The sequence below is a fragment of the Neolamprologus multifasciatus genome, chromosome 15 (genome assembly GCF_963576455.1).
Source record: "Neolamprologus multifasciatus chromosome 15, fNeoMul1.2, whole genome shotgun sequence".
NCBI classification, from domain to species: domain Eukaryota; kingdom Metazoa; phylum Chordata; class Actinopteri; order Cichliformes; family Cichlidae; genus Neolamprologus; species Neolamprologus multifasciatus.
In genome coordinates, this window is record NC_140453.1 from 37,053,004 (window position 1) to 37,066,303 (window position 13,300).

At 38.4% G+C, this 13,300-nt stretch overlaps 1 protein-coding gene across 4 annotated transcripts in view; it reads right to left on the minus strand.

The window, feature by feature from the left end:
- Window positions 1-13,300, minus strand: part of bach2b (BACH transcriptional regulator 2b) — a 94,876-nt gene that overhangs the window by 48,346 nt on the left and 33,230 nt on the right. Inside the window, exon 1 of one of the 4 annotated variants that reach the window (XM_085134106.1) lies at window positions 1,048-4,744. The exons of the other annotated variants lie outside the window; for them this stretch is intronic. The gene's annotated coding sequence lies outside the window, so the exon portion shown is untranslated. Of the gene's footprint in view, window positions 1-1,047; window positions 4,745-13,300 lie in introns of those variants that run through there. 4 annotated transcript variants of the gene reach the window in all.

The following is a 13,300-nucleotide window of genomic DNA, read 5'->3' on the forward strand; positions in this document are numbered from 1 at the left end:
TGCAAAAATAATAACAATGTGTAATTGTGTAACTCTATTATCAGTGTCCTCCTGAAATGTGCCAACAACATTGCCCTAAATGCTCTCTGGTCGCTATGGTAACGCGTAAATATTTATTTCAAATAAGACACACAACTACAACACGGGAAAAGACCCAGGGGAACCGAGTTAACGATAAAACCCCCGAAAACCATACATTTCACACCCGATCATCAACTCTTGCGCCGTGGCACCAAACGACTCAGTCAGTAGCCCGGGGATTGGGGACTGCTGAACTAGACTACATCTGCTCTGGATCTGATTTCATTTTCTGGGCTGAGGATGAACCTACTTTGTATCCTTCCATTAGACGTCCTCAACAGCTCTTCATCCCAACCCAAGCTCTGTGTCCTCTTGAAGTGTGCTTGCTGTTGAAACTGATTATAGACTACAGACCATAAGCCTGCATCAGTCTACATCAGTCTGCTAACACCATGACTCTTATCTCTCAGTTTTGGAAAGGTCCTGACAGTGACCTTAGCCACATCACTGAAAAAAATAGACCTTTAAAAGGCCAATAATGTGGAGCCCGAGCTGAATGGAAATCATCAAAGACAATGAGAAGAATCTGATAAGAAGGTCAGCATCTAAATAGAAAGTGCACTGACATCGAGAAAATATTATGAGTGAAAGCTTGAAACATTTGTCTGCTGCATAAAGGCATCTAAACTGATGGTTAATAGTGTTAGCCACATGTTTTCTAACCATATTCTAGACTTGTCTTCAAATACTCTGTGACATTTTGGTTTTATATCACATAAGAATCAAGAAGCTATTTATAGTTGTATTCCACTACAATTGGTCTCGAAAAATCTGCTGAACAAAGTCGTGTAAAGCAACAGAATATTATCCAGAGTTATGGCTGCATTTCACCAAAACACAGCAACTTTCACTGAACCAAACACTTGCACAAGAGTTTACTTACTTCTTCTGTCATCTTTTCATTCAACACAAAGACAGAAAAACAGATAATATTCATAACAATAAAGTGGTGCCAGTTGGCATTACCTCAGAAAGGCATCAGCATACATCCAGTCATCTTGTTATTCCACTCTTTGCTCTGACAACTTTGTCAAGTCTCTCACTGTGTGTTACCAACAGAATCTGAGCCTATCAATGTTTGTGGGAGGTGAGTATGACTGAGCAAGTGAGCTATGCGTAAGTGTGTGTGCGTGTGACAGTTGTGTATGTGTTTGTGTGATGGCATGCTAGAATATTTTTGGACTCTGCCTGCTTAAATGCAGCTTGCATGAATCATGACTTCCCACATAGTAGGTCAGTGAGTGGGGTGAGTCATATTGCTGTCTTATATGGTAACACACTGCACATGTGACAGCAGCGCTGGGGTTATCTATAGACTCAGCTTACTGCCTCGAATGTCTGAAGCAGAGCTGCTGCGTCTCAAACCTAATCCCAAGTCTAATCTTTTCTTTTATTGTCATTTTATTGTCAACATTTCAGAATTCTAGTTTTGAGCAATTGCCAAGTATTTTGGTGTGACTCTGACCCACTTTGGTTTCCAGAGGCACAGCTTTATCCTTAAATCTGACGACTGCACAACAAGCACAACAGTTGCCACAGAGCATATACTGTATATGCACTAAATCTAGAAAGAATATTGCGTCTTATGACGATGACAAGGTACACCTGCGCACCCAAAAAATCTGCTTGTCTTAACCTCTTCCTGTGTAATTGAGAAAAACAACAAGGGAACAAGTTTGCAGACTGCTTGCAAGTAACTGATGATGGAATAAAACACCCAAAAAGTGCAGAAAAGAAAAGCAGCCTGTGAGAGATTGGATTAGAGCATGTGCAGAGCTTTCCAACATACATTTTGAGAAGGAACAGATGCACTAATTATGCCAGTGATTGTCAGGAAAAGTGATTGCCCAGAACCAGCCTGTGTTCTGTATTACTAAATGAGCCCAGAAGAACAGATAGAGTGAACAGAAGTGGACGGGCTACATGATACAATAAATTCTATGCGTGCACAAAGAGAAAAAATTCAACTGTCAGGTTCACAAAGACTCATGCGCAAAACCCTCATGGAAATAAAAGCAAGTGGAAAGTCTCCCCACAGGAAAGAGTTGACACAGATGCTTCGCCCACGTCAAAACCTTCAAAAGCCATGGCTGGATGCATGTGGATGTGTATGTGGGCGTGTGTACATGTGTGAGTGGGCTAGAGGGCACAAGCATGCTGAGATAGCAGAGAAAAAGCATTTTTTCACACATTGCTCTTGCATGTGTGACATCTCGAGCTTTAAGAATACACATAAGTGATGTCTTTATAAATATTCAGCACAGGAAAAAATGTGCAAAACTATAGCGATACAATGCAAATATCCAGCTGAGATCTGAGGGGTGAAGAAATGAAAGACACCATGTTAATCATGTGACTGATCACTAATATCCTGCTCAGGGAGCACAAAGAAATGTTAAAAATTGCTAAAAAAGGAGCTGGACACCATATTCTTCCTTGATTATCTACTTTGTGTCATCATCTTGCTTTTGCAATTTCTGAGTACTGAGAAAAGACCACAGGTAAGCGTGGGAGTAGTCCCCACTCAACTGTTGATCATCCATTCACTCAGTTCATTCGTTTCACAATGCATTTTGCAGGTTTTGTATTCATCCAAATTCTTGTCCAGAGCATTAATTAAACACATTATAATTCCGACTTCTTTCAGTCCAGTCCATTTAGGGTCTTGCAGAAATAAATTGCTGTGTTTCAAAAGCAATCTTTAAAGCAGGTAATAAAAATGAAGGCCATCCTTTAGCATCCCTGCTCTGATGTCCAGCAGCTCCATAAGACAATTCTGCTTATTCCAGTGATCTGATCTTGTGTCACCAGTTTTTATGCCAACAGAAATATGATGCACATAACTGCAGTGATGTAACTGAGGTGTTAAGACTAACTGGTCTGAATTGTCCACATTAGGAGGCTGCAGAGACTTGTGCACATCAATCAGGAAGCCCTCAATTTTGAGTTTTGTAATGACTGTTTGTCTTTTTTCTTCTTTTTCAAAATTGTCAGAAGTCGAAACCCAAATTGAAAGTAAAACTAAGTTCATTGTACAACAAGACTTATATAAACAATAAAAGGTCCAACACAGCTAGCCTCCATATGTTTGGAAATATTTGTGTCACATGAAGACATTACACCCCAGACTGTCTTCTAACCATTTTCCATAATTCAAAGTGACATTTCAGACAGAACAATAGTCTGGAGATTCTTATTATCTTGTGCTTACTTCTTCGCCTTTGACACACCTACTTCTATGTTATTGGGGTGATCCCTACAAATCTGCTGAACAACCACTGCTGTCAGTTTTCTCTGCCTGCAGTAAAGTCAGTGTGGGGGGAGGCTGCATAACATTCACACACCCACCCGGCGATTGGCCATACCAGGTTAGATGACCTCTGCAGTTTAGTGTGGGAGAGCTAATTTGGGAGGTGATGTTATCCTGAAAACATATGCGCACAAACACACGTGTGCACACGCACCTTCACGTACACACACACAAATAAAATTACCACAATAGCGCTTACACGCAGCTTCTCTGTTGTTAGAGGAGATTCGTTTTTTCTCAGTATGTCTACACAAGAGGTTCATTTTGACTTGGACAGCAAACCACCACTCTTGGTTGGTAAACTAGCTACTTTTTCTAATACTTGTGGTGATAAATAGGTTCACGGATGCACGTCTGAAAGTTGACTTATTTAATTTTCTTTAGTGGGCTGTGTGCATACCGATATATTGCGTTTCCTTTACCTTTGCGTTTCCATCTCTGATGTTGATTTTAGATTTTTTAATCACACGAGTCATGAAAAATGGAATTGGAATTCATTTTCTTGCACAAAAGGAAATGGTACCTTTTGGATAGATCCTGGATTCACTAAACTACTTGATTAAGTTTAGGATGCGATCATTGTTTAGCATAGCAGCTCCCCCATATTCTTGGTGCTCTGAAAAGCAGCTGCAGTGGGAAAACAAGAACTTAAAGGTAAAGATTTATTACAAATGTATTTGTGAGTAGTATAAAAACTAGAAGAAAAAAAAACATTTTCCTTAAAATGTATAAAATAATGCTTTGTTGTATGGAAATGTACTTTTTAGGAGACGGGGCTCCAAAATAATACACTGGATCTTTTCAGTGTTGTATGAAAATGAAAAAAACTGGAAACTTGGCTGTGATAAATACGTGTAAAATACCTCTGTGGGAAACTCTTGATGCACTCACTAGTGCTTTTCCTTTTTGTTTTCACTTTTAAATGTTAACACGACTCCATCTGAGTAATCACCATGTGCTGATAGTAGTCTGTCAGAAAACATAATGTGATATTGATGCCACTGCACTGAGTGCAAATGCATTGTAATATATTATAGTATCAATCAGACTGTAGCGCTCACAGCCACTATAGTGCTGCGAAAGTATACTTTTCTCAGTCTTCATATGCAGCATGTATCTGTGGTTTCTGTAACCGCTGATCATATTTCACAGCAATCAGTGATGCTTGGCTGTCTCAAACATATGCAAGATTTTGCAGGTTTCACACAAAGCAATCATTAGTCAGCTGATTTGAACGAGTTAAGCTAAGGCATCTCTAAACATGACTGAAAAGTGATGCTGCTGCAGAATGACTCAAAATCTAGCACTGTACTACTTTAGCCTGTGCATACCAAGTAAAATCTAGACTATATATATATATATATATATATATATATATATATATATATATATATATATATATATATATATATATGCATTTAGGCAAGTGCAGAGGTGTAACATAGTTCAGCCAGAACTGTCAAAATACGCCAACTCAAGTCCCGATTCCCTCACATCTAATGCTATGGCACAGACTGAAAGGTTATGGTTTGAAGTGTGCGCAGATGTGACACAGAGTGCGGTTTAGTGGCTTTTGGGCAGCAGTATCGATGACTCATACTGAGAAGAGAAAGCAGTGCTTATTGATTAGACCCCTTTGCACAACCAAGCACCACAAGTCACAGTGGAAATAGTCACAGGCTGGAGGAACTGTATCTCCAGCCTACTGTGCGTGTGTGTGATGTTTGAGGTGTTATTTGGTTTTCATCATTTGGTTATGAAATGAAAAAGGGAGATATTGGCAACACAGAGTTATAGATATATCTCTAAATCATGGAAATAAACATAGCCCGTGTTTGTGCAGTTGTGCCTGTGATGTTGTCTGTTTGATAGAGACATTTGCACATTTCAGATCGTTCGTAACAAACAGGAGGTAAAGCAGTGGCCTCAGTCATACACCCGTTCCAGAGCAATTAGTGTGTTGGTACCAAACCTGTGATTTATCTGCACAGAGGTGGCCCAGCTGTGTCATGGTGCCATTAGAGCAATCTGTTCAAGCACACTGTAGCAATCTGACTGATAATATTTGCTGTGCACTTTCACATTATGTTAGTACACAGTGTGGGTATAGAAAACTGACTGCTACTGTGCCCTTTTTCATACAATCGCATAGCATTCAATAAAAAAAAGCATCTTTAATAAGACATTGAAAGAATGTCGACGTAATCACAATCTATTATCTGAAACCATCTATGCAAATAATTATGAATTAATTATGAATTAATGAACCACAAAAATTATTAGCAAGTAACAGACTACTGTGTGATTTCAGCTGACACAGTTTTTGTTTCTAATTATGTTTATATGAAATGACATATTGAAAGCTTTGTTTGAGCCCTTACAAAGACAGATGTGTGTCAAGTCATTGAATTTTCCACAGGTGGACAACAAGTTGTTGTAATATCTGACAGATGAACAAAGGAAAAAGGAAGCGTCTGACCTCAGTTTCAAGTTTCATGGCAAAGGTTGCGAATACTTAAATACATGTCATATTTTCTAGTTTTTAAAAAACTAAATTTGCAAGGATTTCACTTTGTCATTATGGGGTATTGTGTAGAATTTTTTTAATCCATTTTGGGATAAGGATGTAAAATGACAAAACCTGGAACAAGTGATGTGTTAGTTTTGGGGTGCATTGTATGTGGCCTTATAGAAGCAGCAGCAGGCTAGAGAACTTAGTTATAGTCTTTGCTCTGCAAAGATCTGTTTTAATCTCTATAACTATGGATTTCTGTTTCATTAAACAGGGCTTTGTAACAAGTTCAAGGAGAAGAATCACTGGCTGCAAAAGCAGGCAGGTATATCACTTGGGCAGCACTTGAGTTCACTACAACAGTGTACCTCTGTCCACAGCACAGGGGCTGATGGCATATAGGTTGCACAATAAGTGTGATTGATTTTTCCATCATGGCTTGAAATTACTAATCCAATAATTTGTTGAAAGAACCACATCCAGAGGAAACTGCAGAGCTGTGTGTTTTCACACATTGATCATCTTCTGCTGTAATTTATATATATATATATATTTATATGATGCACTTTTGTTCTCCAGTATAACATAATGCACCCATACAGCCCCAATGACTCTGCAGCTTGTGAGGGTAAATAAGCCAGTGCTATGTCATTTGTTAGTGTTAGTTTAATAGCTGAGAGCAGCAAGGCTGACTGATGAATATCATGTCAAGCTTTGAGTTCACATCTCCACCTGTCAACACATCCCTATAAAAACAAACACAAAACCATATAATAAAAGAAATAGCTCCTGATAGGAGAAAACACTTACTTTTCTGGCTGTAAATATTCCTTTCACTTTGATATTAATATAATTAATTTAAATATAATATTAATGCCATACTATATAGCATTTTGCATTGTTGGAATGGTGACTATAGTGTTTCTAAACTAATGACCAATGGCTCTAAAATAGGTAGCCAGCTAAAGTTAGCTTCAATTAACTTTAACAATCATTTCAATTTCAATTCAATTCAGTTTTATTTATACAGCGCCAAATCACAACAACAGTCGCCTCGAAGTGCTTTAAAGTAGACCCTACGATAATACATACAGAGAAAAACCCAACAATTATATGACCCCCTATGAGCAAGCACTTTGCTGACAGTGGGAAGGAAAAACTCCCTTTTAATAGGAAGAAACCTCCGGCAGAACCAGGCTCAGGGAAGGGCGGTCATCTGCTGGGAGATTTGTTGTCCTTTAATGGCAACATTATTAACTATTCTACCTAAAAATACATAGAACTGCATTGCTTTGTATGCTTTCAACCAGTGTATGAGGTGCTATTTTCCAAAATATATAAGGTTTGTAAAACATCACCAAAGAGCTCTGGTAGGAATTCTGGTGTTTGTGGTGCTTAAAGTACTGCAGTGTGCGCTGCCACAAATGATAGTGAGGATGATTTCAAGTGTGTTCACATATTTTTGTTCTCTTCTTTTAAGAGATAAGGGCCTAAACATATTCAGTTCAATGTAGTGTCCAGTACTGGAGGAGTTGTTTCCCCCCTTAGAATGTGCAGCTTTTAAGCTAACATCCTATATGAAACACACAAAGCTAGCTAGCTGGCATTTGTGGCTTCTGATTTGTGCAATATTCTGTTATATTGGTGCGTTTTCAGTCTGAGACAGTTCTGGGTTAAATGATTCATGATTTAAATTCACATTAAATGACACACATTACACATTAAGTCCACCAGCTTTACACTTAAATCTCTTAAGGCTATTCTGTTTCTCAGTAGTCACTCAGAAATACTGAAACGTACTGTCCTCCATCTTAAAGGTCACCTTCTGCTGCCACTCCCACTCAGCCTCAAGTCAAGTGCAGAGCAAACACTACACTGATTGATGGAGTAGGAAAGCTTTCCTCCCAGATCAGCCCCGTTGAACCTCTGGGGAAGAAAATGCAGACGCAAGCTGCTGCTATTTGTGGATGAGAGACAGCGCTGGCTAAAATGACATGTTGGACCACAGTCTGCGGGAGGAGGTTAGCTTTTCTAGTGGCACACAGTTCTTGGAAGGCATGATTGATGCACATCTCTGCTCGACCGTCTTAATCGTTTTAGCCTGTCTGTGGCTGTGTAGCCATAGTGTCCATGTAGCCACAGTGTCCATGGCCTGTGAGAAGGCCACTCTTAAGCTCCAAATGGGGCTAAATGGCCCTTCTTTATTCTGCTGCTGTTTCCTGACTGAGGTCAGCCTCTCTCCACACCGCAAATTACTCCCTAAAAAGCTGGCAGACAGGGCTGTGCAGAAATTGCCATTTATTTGTTTATAGGTTAAGCTGTGCACTAAGACCCCTATAGTAAAGGCTATTTTTAGCTGCCTAATCCTTCAATAGATTTATAATCACTCAGGCTTGGCCAAACAGCAAAAATAAACACAAATATGTAGACTGGGTTTGTAACTGACCTGTCATCGTTTTTGCACTGCTGCTTTTATTTAAGAAAAAGACCCTTTGCATCACATAGACCTACTTATGAACTGCCAGATGTCAGCCTTATTGTGGAACCCGAGATAATTTCTGGGATATAAGCCATGATTCTGAACAATAAGTAACTGGGAAGAGTAGCAGTGTTTGTAATGCAGAGTGCAGACTGTATAAGGTTTACAACTGTTTCATTTTCTCTCATTTTAAATGTATCTGTGATAGATGAAGGCAGTCGAAACCATCCAGTAAAGAACTTAAATACTACTGACTACTGATGCCTTGAGGCACAATGATTGAAATGTAAACTAGTGATGTCATCAATCAACTCTTAAAGGGAACCCCGACTATTATGACAAGTTGCTCTAAATATGTTACAAATTATCTCCACTATATACTTGAGAATAACTACAATTTTTTTGTTATTCATTAAATCTTTGTTGTTTAAAACTATTTTGTAGCCGTGGGAGTGGCCATGTTTGTTCGCACACAATGCATTCTGGGACGATGACGTGTATTGGTTGTCGGCAGTATAGGTGCTTTTGTTCAGATAACCAGTTTTGTTTTTTATAGTGTAGCAACCGTATTAATTAACTTGCCTATTAGTGACCTGGTTATGACTTGGTAGACCAGCACTCTCCGGTCTTTGAGTCTGACGTTATTAGCCATGTCTGGGCCCAAACTCCGCTGCAAAGGTCAAATGATCACTGCAGCATTACTGAGAGTTGAAAAACTGTCTAAATGTGTTCATTTGCAATAAAATGATCAGTGTGGCTGCTCTGCCAGGTGTAACAATTAAGTTTAACATCCAGGCATCCATGAAAACGGAATTTATGACATTTAACTGAGTTAGAAGTTAGCAGGGAGTTACCTCACTTGCTTCCATCTAAATATAATATACCATGTTCTGACTGAGAGATTTATTAAACAAATTAAAACGTACAGCTCTGCTCTCACTTCCAACATAAATGACGACAGGAAAGTAAACAGCAGCGACGTTTGTAGGGTTACTGAAGTTGGGCTAGCTGATGTGCTACGTGATCGCTAGTGCGACAAGCTATGTTAGCATAACATAAGCTGGAGGATGAACGCTAACGAATGGAGGACTTTTTCCACTCGATAAAAGTTAATGTGAGCGTCCCCACGTTAGGGGCAAATGCAATCGCATGGCAGGAGGCTGTAAACGGACCAAACGTCAGTCAGGAGAACCACCGAGATATTCCATCCAAGGTTAGTCATTAGTATACTGCTGCATGGGCTGGGCTGTAGTTACATCACAAGGGTTTAAAAACTGAGCTTTAAAATGATTAGCGGTAATAAAAACCATGAGAAGCCGACAGTGATCACTGACTGTTCTTAGGGGCTTGTTGAGATTAAATTGAACAAGATACAAAGCATTAAAACATGTTAGAAACACAACAGTCTTATTAAATGCAGAACACTTTGGGCCCAGAAGCAGGATTCATCATGTTATCACTTAAAGACTGGATACCGCCGGTCATCGAGGCTAACAAGGGCTGCCCAAAGAACATCTGGATTAAGACATACGGCTTCAAAAAGTTTTGGTGCTTTACAACAAACCTTCTCAGTCACCGTTGCCATTGGCAAGCAGTAGCCGCATAGACAGCAGTAATTTTCCCTGACTCTCTCGTACTCGTGTGACAGAATGTTTGGTCGGTTTTATATAAAATGTGCTTAAAAGGAAAACATTTGGCGTATTTTAATACCACATATGTGTTATTGAAAGCACAGTACATATTTTAGCGCAAACATGTCTTAATAGCCGGTGTTCCCTTTAACCTTTTTCAGCCTAGGAGTCCCTACACCAGTCCAGACCAAAAAGTACTTTAATGCATCTGCAGGCCACTACCAAGACAGACATCTACACTAATGAGCTACCCATTTTTGGATGGATGAGCAGTAGTGATGGGTCGTTCGCGAACGAAATGGCTCTTAGAGCCGGCTCTTTGAAGTGAACGACGCGAGCCGGCTCCTTATTGGGAGCCGTGAGTTTTTTTTTTCTTTCTCTCACCCTCTCTCTCGCCCTTTTTTCCGCTTAACTCCGCATGCGCGGCCTGTACTTTGCGCTGGGCAGAGGGGGGGAGGGGCGTTAGTTACACTCGCAGTAGCACAGGAGCAGAGCCAGAGAGAAAGAGAGTGAGGGACAACAACGTCACATTAGAAAGGTATAGTAATCATCCACTATTTTCAGTTGCAGATGATAAAGGATTCAGAAATCATGCAGGCCCGTATGACAGAGAATGTGCATCTTCTTTTTGTTTTAATATTTTAATTTATATTTAATTGTGTTGTGGTTTGCAGTGTTTTGTGTTGTTTCACGTTAAATTTGTTTAAAAGGAAAAAGCTGAAAATTTAAATAGTTAAAAGTTTAAAATGTAAATAGTTGTTTTTTGTATTATATGATGTATTTATTACATTTTATGTGAAGTGAATAAATAAAGTATATTTATGGTGGACCTTAGAGACAAAGCACGTACAAACTCCAAAACACGTACAAACTCCTAAGCATGTACAAACTCCAAAATGCGTAAAAAATCCAAAACACGTAAAAACTCAGAAGCGCGTACAAACTCCAAAACACGTAAAAACTCAGAAGCATGTACAAACTCCAAAACACGTAAAAACTCAGAAGCACGTACAAACTCCAAAACACGTACAAATGACAACAGAAGTGCTCCAGGTTTCTAGGGTGCAGTGTTGAGCTTTTGTTACCTAGTGGCTACACAAGCCAGGAAGTATTAACAACCGGATTTGGTGTGTGGTAGTAACAGGTAAATTAACTTTTTTTGTTAAATTATTTGAATAAATATGAGTGCTTCTCTATAAATACACAAACAATACACACATGTTTTCAATTGTGTAATTTAAGTGATCTGGGTAGCTCTGTTTTGGAAGTTCAGTAAACGCTAGAAATGTGTTTTGGAGTTTGTACGTGCATTTTGGAGTTTGTATATGCTTTAGAGTTTGTACGTGCTTTGTCTCTAGGGGCCATATATAAACATATATAAATAAAACCACTTTTTTTACATTAGTAATTCCTTTTCTGCATAATTTTATATTATTGTTAATGATTAAATAATTAAAGCAACAAAACAACCTGAAGAGCCGGTTCGGAGCCGAAAGAGCCGGCTCTTTTTAGTGAGCCGAGCCGAAAGAGCCGGATCTCTAAAAAGAGCCGGAAATCCCATCACTAATGAGCAGGTCAGAAGAAAGAAGGCAGGTCAAGTTTCACTGGAACTCGAAAGAGGTCATTCATTGGTTTGTGCAGCACAATTTATGGCAAGGTGCCACTTGAAAATTACAAAACTGTTTGTTGAAGAGATTCTGCACTCATTTGGTGATTCCAACTCTTCCAGTGTCTGATGGCGTCATTAATTTGCTTGTGCAACTTGTAGAAATGTCTCCCCTGCTTTGCACAAACTATATAAAACATATTTTCTTCTCTGTAATTGTAACTATTTACGTATGATCAGATATAGACTGTACAAACTTTTATTAGCATCCAGTTTTACCCCTAATTAGTCAGTGGCATCATTCATTGTCAGGAACATTAATCTGCTGGGTATGGTCTGAAAGGACATAACCATTTCAAATTTCCTTACAATGAAACTCCAAAGATATGGGTGTTGTACTGTTGTTTTTCAAGGATGAATGTGTGAGCAAAGTTTACTGCTCACATAGTTTAGCAGTTCCTCACTTCCTAACTTTTCACACCCCTCAAGACTATACCTCTCAGAGTAACAGCCCGGAGTGACTCAGAGTCTATTCAACAGACCTCCGCTGACTTCAGGTTATTTGAGGGAAGTGCTAATGTGACCTCAACAATAGTTGGAACATTCCATCTTAAATCATCAAATATTTAGAACATGCTCTGCTTGAAAATCTCAGATTTGTCAAAAAATGTTATATTATATAAGTTAAATTATTTATAAGTTTTGACACATGAAATTGTAGCTTCATATATAAAATACTTAAAAAAAATGCTACTTCCACCCACTTTGAGAGCATTTCTGTGCAGACTGAAATCCAAGGCAATGTTTAAACATGAATATCTAAAAAATATTCATCACACAAGCCTGAAATCTTGCCTGGCCTTTCTTACCATAAAAATGAATTAAGATCTGTAATATGGGAGATTACAGATCATGAAAAGACACGTATTTGAGCACACACTAACAAAAAACTTCACATTGCTAAAAACATTAATGACAATTTCTGATTGGTATATATTTATAAGTCACGATGCTACAAAAATTCAACATGAACATGAATACTCCTGGATTAAATATGATAACTTGTGCCTGATTCCTGCTTACCTACCTATAGCAATCACTGCATTATGTTTATACTTGGCTCAGGGAATTCCTTAGTGTGTGTGTATCTATCTATCTATCTATCTATCTATCTATATATATATATATATATATATATATATATATATATATATATATATAGACAATACTTATTCTACTGTATTTTTAAGTTTTGCTATAATTATGTTTACGCGTGAAAACATTTACATTTTAATGCTTTAAAGTATATTTTAACTGGAATGTTAACCTGGATTATCAGACACTCCAGGGCAGTGTGTCTTGAAAAGGCTGATAGATTAGGTCTTGAAAAAAACATATGAACATTTTTAACTCATATTTTCTCAATTATAGTTGGAGTGAAATCTGAAAACTCTAGAATTTTCTTCTATTTGATAGGGCAATCCACTGATAGTGTCTTTTTTGCTCAGTCTAGGATGACAGTTAAAACATGTTTTATTAACTGTTGTTAGCAAGAATTCCAAATTAAAAGGTATTCTATATGCTGTATCCCATTCAAGAACTGTCATTGGTTGTAGAGTGACTTTTCTGACTGGTTGGTCGGTTGAATGATTGATTGTAATCTGCAACCCACATGGGTACA